General features: G+C 36.7%; 1 pseudogene; it reads right to left on the reverse strand.

The window, feature by feature from the left end:
- Positions 1–882: 882 nt before the first annotated feature.
- LOC147366077 (protein LEG1 homolog) lies at positions 883–8,162 on the reverse strand (annotated as a pseudogene).
- Positions 8,163–9,963: the final 1,801 nt, after the last annotated feature.

Raw genomic sequence — 9,963 nt, forward strand, 5'->3', positions numbered from 1 at the left:
GGGAGCCTGGTGGGCTGCCGTCTATGGGGTTGCACAGAGTCGGACACGACTTAAGTGACTTAGCAGCAGTAGCAGCAGGCCTCCCTGTCCATCACGAACTCCCGGAGTTCACCCAAACTCATGTCCATCGAGTTGGTGATGCCATCCAGCCATCTCATCCTCTGTCGTCCCCTTCTCCTGCCCCCAATCCCTCCCAGCATCAGTCTTTTCCAATGAATCAACTCTTCGCATGAGGTGGCCAAAGTACTGGAGTTTCAGCTTCAGCATCAGTCCTCATGCCATTAGCAGTAGTTTAAACACAGTTTCAGATACTTTTTAATTCATTTTTAATATGTGCTTTTTTACTTAGCGCCTTCAATAGAAACAAAAATTGTATTTAAAAGGAAAATTACAGTTTTGTTTAGTTTACACCAGAATAGCTCAGAAATTTTCTACTTGATGTTGAAATGATTTCTCCAAGTGCTCAGACACTAAGAAAGCAGCCTCTTTCACTACATGGATTGATAATTGTGCTCATAAGGCAAAGTACTTTGAGTTCAGTCCTAGAATATAAATTAGTTAAAAACTCTCTTCAGTGCCCAAAGTTGTATCTTGTAAGAATAATCTCTTACAGGAGAATTTGCATTGCTTATCTGGCAATATATAAATGAGCATTGAAAGAAATATCAAAACTTGGAAAATCCCATGGACAGAGGAGCTTGGAAGACTACAGTCCATGGGGTCACAAAAGAGTTGGACACGACTTCATGACTAAATAACAACAACAACCTTCCTTTGACACAGATATTGACATATTCATATGTAACTCAAGCATTCTGAGATTAATTAGGGTTCCACCAGACATGTAACTGAATTCTAAGGAGAGGTTGGCTGAGGGGATTATTGGCTGATAACTTTGAAAATACAAAGATGAAGCAGGGATAATAAGGACCACAAACTTCTCATAGTCATTATAAAATTTGATTGCTTTTATTCATGGAATTAAACTGATCAACCTGTAATAGCATAAATTTAGGCTACTAAATTGGTATTAAGAGGAGCTTTTCAATGAAGAAACGTCCCATAGCCCGAGCAAATTTTGAAGTCATGAGCTTCTTCCAAACTGTTAAAAATAAACCTCCTGTGAAAATAGAAATATTTATGTTTCCGTTAATAAAATTATGAAGAACTTAGAAATACAAAAGTATACAGAGTAAGGTAAAATTTCTAATTAAAGGATTTGTAACATATTAGTAGTCCTGTGAGACAATAGCCTTGTCAAAGTATAAAAGAAAATGCATTGTTTGGGGCAATCTAACAGTAAAATGAAGTGCTATTTCCCTTATTTGAGAATGAGATGCATTCAAAAATTCTCACACAATGTAACAGTCACAATATTTTATGGAATAAATTAAATGCACCTACTATGTATCATCACTGTGTTACAAATAAAATTGTTGAGACCCATGTTAACCCTTTTCTTACTCTTGTTTGCAATGTTTTCTTTCTAGAGTGAATGTTTTCCCTGGAGGAAGGAGATCTCATGATGTCCAACTGGCACTAAAACTAAGTGATATTTGCCAACTTAGCCTCCCTGAACTATAGGGTTAGTCCATGAAAAGATGGACTAGGATAGCAGAGACTCCACAGTCCTAATTTTAAAACATTGATATTTAAGTGTTTGTTAGTTCATCAATACTTCTGTATTTTCAAGGCAGGCAATACTGGATAGTAAAAAAAAAAAAACACACCAACAAAAATTGTAGTAAAACACAACCCAGGAGAGGGCAATGGCACCCCGCTCCGGTATTCTTGCCTGGAAAATCCCATGGGCGGAGGAGCCTGGTAGGCTGAAGTCTGTGGGGTTGCTAGGAGTCGGACCTGACTGAGCGACTTCACTTTCACTTTCATGCATTGGAGAAGGAAATGGCAACCCACTCCAGTGTTCTTGCCTGGAGAATCCCAGGTACGGGGGAGCCTGGTGGGCTGCCGTTTATGGGGTCTCACAGAGTCACACACGACTAAAGCGACTTAGCAGCAGCAGCAGTTTTATTTTGCTTCAGAATATCCTTTAGGACATGTTATTTGTCTTCAGTGGATCTTTTTACTCCAAAATGTAAACACTGTCATCAACATACTGTTTTTAAGGACAATAAATAAACTGATGTGTGAAAACGTGAAACCTAATATCTATTATTTAATTGATATTCAAAAATCTTATATAACTCTGTATCTCTGCACTCTGTCTTCCTAGTTGCACCCCAGCCATCTGTTTCTTATTATATTCTCTGTCTTGGTGGATGAGCACACCTTACACAGGGGAGAATTATACACCAATAATGAAGGGTCTGATTATCATGGATTAGCACTTTTGAAATGTAATCTAAAACTTAGAGTATTTTTAGGGTAGCAATAAGTATTTTAAGAAGAAATATATGAAAGTGTTTATTTTAGAACTGTCACTATTGCAGAAACTGCATGATATGTGAGGTCCTAGAAGGGTAGTTTTCACTAACTGTTATAATTATATTCAATATATCTATAATATAGCAGGTATTCAATCATTCCTGTTGAATGGATCATTAAATATATTTAGTTCTCAAATGACTTTAGTTCATTTAGGTTTCATGGACAGTATAACTCATAATCATACCTGTGCTTTTATTTATCTTTTGAATGAGTTTTACTGCCGTCATAAGTGCTTTTTCCCATCTGCTGAAGTTACTCATGAGAACATTACGATCCTGATCTGTGAGTGGCCTGTGTGGGAAACCCACTAGGAATTCTGCTGAACTTTCAAAGTATGGGCGATATAATACTGCTTCAACAAATTCTACGGCCAGCAGAAAGTCCGTGGTGAAGTCTCATTCAGTTTCAGAAGAATAGAATGATCTAAAGAAATGACACAAAATTAGATGCATGAGTTACAAAATATTTCATTATACATGCAAATTAAAGTCTAAATGTGTCTTTTCTCCCGTGTTCCTTAGGGATTTTATGCTATGTATTACATAGTTGACTGAAGTGAACCTACAATTTCAGTATATTGTTATTAATCCTCACACTATCTTCTACATTGTGCCTGGCTGAAGAATATACTACATAGCAACAGAGATGGCAAAACTTTGAATCCCAATTTTTAAAAATTGTAGCATCCTAAGCAACCCCTCTCTTACTTCTACCAGATTTATTCTTTGTGATTTCTGATTCTATTTCTCCTGTATCTAATTTCTGTGCCACTAATGTCTAACATCACTTGTTTTCCACAAGCACAGTTCAGGGACAGGGTAGTATGAGCCAGTTTAATGAATAGAAGATCATTTAACAGGGATTTCTGAAAATTATTCAACAACATACATAACTGATTCATGTTTATTGTGTGTATATCCTTATATAATTTTATAATTCATAGGAAATAAGAAATGGACTAGGATTTTGCTACAGTAATTGAATAATCTTCTTGAATAAAACACAATGAGGCTCAAGGCCGAGGGACAAACAAACAGATCAAACAGAGGATCAGGGTTACATCTGAGTTCATCTAATTTGTAGACTGAAATGGAAGACTCAATTCTTTCAGTGAACAACTATAAAAACTGAACAAAATATTAAAAACATGTTCTTTATATCAGGGAGTGGACAATGATTTTGAGAAATTGTAAGATCAAAATCCAAGAAAAAAAGTATGATGGACTGAAAATTTGCATGTTGACGTTTATATTAAAGAGGAAGAAAGACCAGAGTGCAGACTCTCTCTCTCCCTCTCCTTTCTGTCTTCTCCACATGAGGACAGAAGAAGGCAGCCATCTGCAAGTCAGAAAGAGGGCCCTCACCAGAAGTTGACCATGCTGACACCTTAATTCCTAAGTTATAGCCTCCAGAATTGCAAGAATATCAATTTCGGTGATTTAAGTCACCCAGTCTATGGAATTTGGTTATGGCAGCCCAAGTTCACTAATAAGAAGGGAGAACATGATACAGGATGCTCGGAGCTGGTGCACTGGGATGACCCAGAGGGATGGGATGGGGAGGGAGGTGGGAGGGGGGTTCAGGATGGGGAGCACGTGTACCCCCGTGGTGGATTCATGTTGATGTATGGTAAAACCAATACAATATTGTAAAGTAATTAGCCTCCAATTAAATAAATTTATACTAAAAAAAGAAGGGAGAACATGTGGTAAGTATCACATACGAGGAGATTTTTCCACCCAAGGGAATGGATGCTTTTGAAAGCTGTTGCTCTAATGTTTACATGATAAGAAGAGTCTTTGACAAAATTGTGCAACTGAGAGAAGAAACGTCAGAGTTAATGAATAACTAAATGGTAGTCTACACACACATACACACACAAGCATACAAAATATCAAGCCATTGAAGATTATGGAGTAGATTTTTTTTAAACCAGAAAAAGGGATTAAATAGCAAAGAAAAAATTGATCTACACTGAACATTTTCCGTGTTAAGAAGACTTCATTAAAGGAGTGAGCCAACAAGCATAAACTGAGAAAAGGTACATTCAAGATATATAACTGACAAAGTGTTAATATTTAATCGATGTAAATTCCTCCAAATTGATAAGTGAAAGCTAGGAATTTCAATTAAAAAATTTAAGTCTGGGAACTTCACAAAAGAAGACATCCGTATAGTTTGCTAAATATCAAAAAAAAATTGCCACCTTATTTAGTAATGTAGGATTTGTAAGCAATTTTCACATTTAGATACTACTACTCAAAAAGAATGGATAAAAGCATGAAAGTGACCATTATCAAGTATAAGATAGAATATGATGCAAAAGAACCTATCAACACTGCTGGAATGAATATTAATTTGTGTTCAATACAAATTATTTGGTATATATCCTCTTTGACACAGAAAATCTCTTCACCAGACATTTAGACATATGCTTGCTGAAAGACCAGAATGAGAATGCTTGCAACAAGTATTTGTGAGAGTCAAGAATTAGAAGTAACACACTGGTCCTTTTATGGTAGAATGGCTATTTAAACTATCATATACTAATCTGTCATTACACAGATATGAAAAAGACAAAATTATTGCTGCACACAAGATAGATGACCGATTAAAATTTCAGTGGAAGAAATAAATTGGTATTGTGCTATTCCATCCATACAAAGATTGAAAACAAGCAAAAATAATCCATGGTGTTAGAATAGTAGTTCCTTTTGGGTAGAAGGGAAAGAATAGCAAATGAAATGAGGACAGGGGCTGGTCCTGCAGTATGGTTAGATTCTGTTTCTTGCCCTGGGATTGGTAGCATGGGACTTTTATTTTGTGATAACTCATTATACTGATTACTTAGGATCTGTGTACTTCACTGCATACTTGTAATCTGTCAATAAAAAGCTATTATAATTACCTTTCTTCTCTATTATGGCATAAGAGTTAGAGTGATGGAAATATTTCTTTATACATGTGGAACTCAGTGATAGAAAACATGGTTAATGGACTTGGAACACTAAATATATTTTTCTAATCTGAATCAATTCAATTAAATTAATGGATTCATTATTTACAAAAATCTCACTATTCCTGTTTTGACTATAATGCTTAAAAACCAAAATGCACATAATCTAAAATTGTTCAATTCTCTGAAACAAGATTTTTGAAAAGCTTAAATGAAATAATGCATGCAAAGTACTACACACCGCTTGACTCACAGAAGCACTCAAAAAAGTAAATGACTAAAGGAGACAGCAGGGGCTAATATATTGTACTGTTAAGATGTTTATAAAGTAAGTCTGGAGGTGTTGATTTAAAATATGTTGATGCAACAGGCATGGCATCACTAAGTCTAAAAAAGTGCATAGTGTCAATGTTTATTGTAAATGGGCGACTTTAACACTAAAAGACATTGGAATAAGCACAGAGTGATGAGGGATGGAGAAAAAAAAGAATCTGCAGTGATAAAGAGGAAAATGTGCTTAGTCGCTCAGTCGTGTCTGACTCTTTGCGACCCCATGGACTGTAACCCGCCAGGTTCCTCTGTCCCTGGGGATTCTCCAGACAAGAATACTGGAGTGGGTTGCCATACCCTCCTCCAGGGTATCTTCCCAACTCAAGGATCAAACCCAGGTCTCCTGCATTGCAGGCAGATTCTTTACTGAGTCACCAGGGAAGCCTAAAGAGGAAAATAGTAAGCGTTTTTATGAATAGGTGAGAAGATTTTTTTGCCAAGGCCATTCACCTTTGAGTATATAATTTTTTGCATTTGAATCCAAAGATATTTCACTCAGAAAATCAATAAAAAAAAAAAACTTTACAAAAGGAAGTTCCCAGAGATATTCACAATTGAAAAGAAGGCTCTCTTCAGGGTTTTCTGAGATTCCATATCTAGGTGCTGTTATAGAGGAATTCTCGGGGCTTCCCAGGTGGCTCAGTGATAGCAAACACATCTGCCAAGAGTTGCAGGAGACACAGATTCAATACCTAGGTTGGGTTGATCTCCTGAAGTAGAAAATGGAAACCCACTCCAGTATTCTTGCCTGGAAAATTCCACAGACAGAGGAGCCTGGCAGGCTACAGTCCATGGGATTGCAGAGTCAGACATGACTGAGCACCTGAGCATGCGGAGGTACAAAAACACCAAAAATTTTGTTCAAGGCTGTTTTGGGACAAAAACTCATGTTAATGACTGAATGTAGATCATTGAAGTCACTGCATCTAAACTCACATTTATATTAAGAAATAACTCTTTGAACTGAAGGAGGTGATGAACAGTACAATAGGCAGGAGGACAGAAGTTGACAATTGGATTCAAGGATGACCTAGAACCAGGGAGACAAGAAGCCTAGAAGAGAAACAGGAGCAGGACCAGGATCCTGGACTTCTCCCACAAAAAGCCCTTACTTTACAAATACCTAGAGAAAGCTGTCCATGCTTAGCAGCAGACTTCATTGTAGTCTTTGTCTATTATTAAATGAAATTTACTATATTTACCTAGGTGTATGTTAAGCATGTAAGTTTCACATAGTTTATCTTACTACATTTTTATCTGTAAAAAAAGAGAAAATGACCTCTCTTTAAGAAATTACTTAAACTATTAGGAGAATCAGATAACTAGATGAACCCCATAAAATTACCAAACAACATGCTATGTATTTTAAACCATTTTTTTTAGGAGGATGAAGGTTGGCATTGCAAATTGAAACCCAGTGAGAATTTTTTACCACACTATTTCATAGCTACCTTATATAAACAAGTAGAAATTAATTGCACATTGCATCAATTAAAAAATAATGATTGGACATGAAGAATGACTTTGCTATGAGATATACTGTCAAATAATGTATGGAATGTCCTCTCAAAAAACCTGTAAGCAACCACCTATCTTTTCATGTATATCTTCCTTGATAGACCAGATGACTGATGAATTGCAAATAATAATGGAAAAACTATTTCTTGATACCTTTTGAAACTATGAGTAATGAATATTTGAGGCAACCACATCTTACACGTTAAATTTTACAATTCCAGAAAGAAAGCCAGAGTTTAATCGCATCACATAAAGCAATTCTCTTACACATCACTGAACTTCAGTTTTGCCACATCAATGGCAGCTTGATGGGCCACCCACATCTTAAAGATCGCTGTGTCCTCATCTGTGTCATACTGAGGAATACCGCTGGTAGTGGAAACTATCTTTCTGGACAGCAGATACTGCAGAATGAGAAATGATTTACTTCAATAACAGATTTTAAAATAAATTTAATTACCAGTGTCATGAAGTCCTGAAAAAGAACACTGTAATACACTCATCTAGCTGACTGTTTACCAATGAAATTTATTTTCAAAATAAATTTTAACACTTAGAGATGTTATTTAGCTTAACCTATTTGCTTTACAGATGGATGTATACCAATTTATTTGCAGAGACAGAAGTAATTTGGTAATTATTACATTAATTTTCTGAAAAACCTTTCTATAAATACAATTACACCAATTTGCTATCAACTATTTAGTAATATTTCAGGCTACTAATAGGAACAGTACAAGGAGGTAGGGACAAAACTTTGAACTTAAAATTTCATATGCATATTAATGTGAAGTTTAGTCTGTTTTTAAATCATAAATCCCAACAGAAGAACTTCAGTGTCTTCATTCATTCTATTCATAAAAATATCATTGCATTCTTTTACCTTATAGAACCTGTTGGCTACATCCATAACTTGTGGATAGGATGCACGGCATTCTTCAATTGAATAACAGAAGTTAGATCTGTACTCTCAAGATAGTAACTCTACCTCATATGGCAAATTCCCCAGAAACTCTGATTCAACTGCAAGCAAGGAAATACATAATAACCACATAGTAGTTAAAGCCTGTAAAAAAAATAGGATGGAGGTATCTGGAGCCATTAATTGTCTATAGAAAGTAGGAGTTAACCAAATGACTAATGCTTAATCTACATAATTTATCTTCTTTATTCTCCAAACCATGTTGAATTTGTTGGCTCTAGGAAATGCACATGATTATGAAAACTTAGGGCTCATCACAGTCAGGAAAGTTTCCACTGGGGACACACTCTTGGTGCAGTTATTTGTATATGGGTCTACATTCACATACAATTAATGCAATTCAGTTCCAAGTTATTTATGTCCTATATTTATTTATCCCTCACATAGGAAGTAAAGAATAAGATTTGACTCAGGAAAGTACTCCCTTCAGTTTGGTTATATATGTTGTAGCTGTTTAGTCCCTAAGTCTTGTCCAACTCTTTGCAACACCATGGACTGTAACCTACCAGACTCCACTGTCCATGGGATTTCCCAGGCAAGAATCCTGGAGTGGGTTGCCATTTCCTTCTCCAGGGGATCTTCCAGACACAGGATTGAACCCGAGTCTCCTGATTAGGCGGGTGGATTCTTTACCACCAGGGAGGCTCTGGGTATATATATATATATATATATACATACATATATATGTGTGTGTGTGTGTGTGTGTTAGTCACTCAGTCGTGTCCAACTCTTTGCAACACCATGGACTGCAGCTCGAGAGGCTCCTCTGTCCATGGAATCCTCCAGGCAAGAATACTGAAGTGCGTTGCCATTCCCTTCTCAAGAGGATCTTCCCAACCCAGGTATTCAACTCTGGTCTTCCACATTGTGGGCAGATTCTTTATCATCTGAACCACTGGGGAAGCCCAGGTGTATACATGTAGATGCTGCTAAATATACATGTATATGTCACATGTGGAGATTTTTTGCCTATATTGCGGAAGAGATTTTGGTTTAACCATCTTCTTCTATTCTCTCAGCTACCTTAGGGATGGTTCTGAAGCCCAACCAATTCTCTTTCCACACAACCTTGAATACATTTTCTGTTTTAACTTGCTATTTTTCTTCTGGGTCTTTCTGGTGGCTCAGTGGTAAAGAATCCGCCTGCCATTGCAGGAGATTTAGGTTCTATCTTTGGGTTCAAAGAGACCCTGGAGAAGGAAATGGCAACTCATTCCAGTATTCTTGCCTAGGAAATCCCATGGACAGAGGAACTTGGTGAAAGACAGTCCATGGGGTCACAAAGAGAGTTGGGCATGACTTAGGGACTAAGCAATAACAATCTTTCTTCTTCTGTTTCTTGGCACTCATTTCAACCAAGTCCTCACTCTAGTATATTCTGTCTTAGGACTATTTATCTACTTCCAATTCCTGGGTTCATCTTGTCCACCAGGATTCTGATGGCTCCCAGGACAGGGTTATTCCTAGGTGTACTCCTCAGCTTGGCTTCCATCATAGGCATGAATCTACATCTTCTATTATTGAAACACATCCCCCCACAATCATGCTTGACATTCAGAGGACTATTCTGATTGTTAATCTAGCTGTCAAAAAGAAGGTAAGGTACTAGTGATACAAAACGTGAGGAGAAGACACAATTGATAGGTATTTGAAGGAATATTTTCAAGCCTTTTAATGACAAATCATTTTCTTACTATTTGAAATTTGGTGCACTAGTTGAACTCATTCC

This window comes from Bos grunniens, chromosome 9 (assembly GCF_055505025.1).
Source record: "Bos grunniens cultivar Pamir isolate PY7600 chromosome 9, Bosgru_T2T1.0, whole genome shotgun sequence".
NCBI classification, from domain to species: Eukaryota; Metazoa; Chordata; class Mammalia; order Artiodactyla; family Bovidae; genus Bos; species Bos grunniens.